Source organism: Thalassophryne amazonica, chromosome 20 (assembly GCF_902500255.1).
Source record: "Thalassophryne amazonica chromosome 20, fThaAma1.1, whole genome shotgun sequence".
NCBI lineage: Eukaryota > Metazoa > Chordata > Actinopteri > Batrachoidiformes > Batrachoididae > Thalassophryne > Thalassophryne amazonica.
The window spans coordinates 27,055,042-27,055,795 of NC_047122.1; positions in this window are offsets into that span (position 1 = coordinate 27,055,042).

Genomic DNA, 754 nt, shown 5'->3' on the forward strand with positions numbered 1-754 from the left:
GAACCCTTTAAATGAAAAATATGAATAATGTGTAATTGATGAAATTCTGGCAATCTTATTTTTATTCCATTTTTTTCTGATTTTTAAAATTTCTTTCTTTCGAGAAAATGAAATATACATTTTCTGATTCTGATTGTATTGAAATTAAACTATGATTCAAATTCATATTACCAAGACATGAAATCAAAGAATATAAATTTAATAAAATAATAAATTGTCAAGAAGAAACTTGATGAACTTAATGTAACTTAATGACAAATAATGTCCATCAGACTTTCTTGATGTTAAAGCCCATTTTGTAAAGTTTACTGAAATTTGCAGCAAAATCTTGGGAAAAAGTTTTACAGCCACCAAAATTTAATGCACAAAATTTGTCATATGAACTTCGCACTCACATAATCCTGTTTTGTAGAACCCTGATCTACTGGAATATAAACTGTTACGAAAACACAGCATTATGAGAGAAAACGGAATATTTCACCTTTGACCTGGCAAGCTAGTCTCAAATTATCCACCTTACTTATTAGCACGTAGCTAATGTTTATAAAAGAAAATCAATAAAACGGTGAAATCTGCTCAAATCAAAGAACATCTGAGGGAATAAAATAGGATTAAAGTCACTAAATGTCCAGGAAGAACTCGACCGCTGCTGGTTTTAAATCATCCACATCCGTTTCCTCAAAGTCAAAGATTAAGGAAGAAATCCAAAGAATTAAATTGCAAAAATTCTGCAAACCTGATTTTGTGTTGGGGG